We start from the raw sequence: 267 nt of genomic DNA, 5'->3' as shown, positions 1-267 counted from the left end.
AGTCGCATACCTTCCCTAAATTCACTCCTCCCCTTGCACTTTAAACCCTAAGACTACCCACTCCCACTTCCTTCCTCTTCATCCTTAACTGCTCCTCCCTCCTTCGTCCCCTTATCTCCTTCCTCCCTTATCCCAATCCCCCATTTCCCTTCCCCATCTCCTTAAAAAGCCCCCTTCCTATGCCTCATACCTTCCTTCTTAACTTCCCCCTTGGATAGTTCTGTAAATTATGAATATGCATAAACTTCAGCGCATGTACTTGCATCG

This window comes from Penaeus monodon, chromosome 32, assembly GCF_015228065.2.
Source record: "Penaeus monodon isolate SGIC_2016 chromosome 32, NSTDA_Pmon_1, whole genome shotgun sequence".
NCBI lineage: Eukaryota > Metazoa > Arthropoda > Malacostraca > Decapoda > Penaeidae > Penaeus > Penaeus monodon.
Note: the sequence above shows the minus strand (reverse complement) of the source record.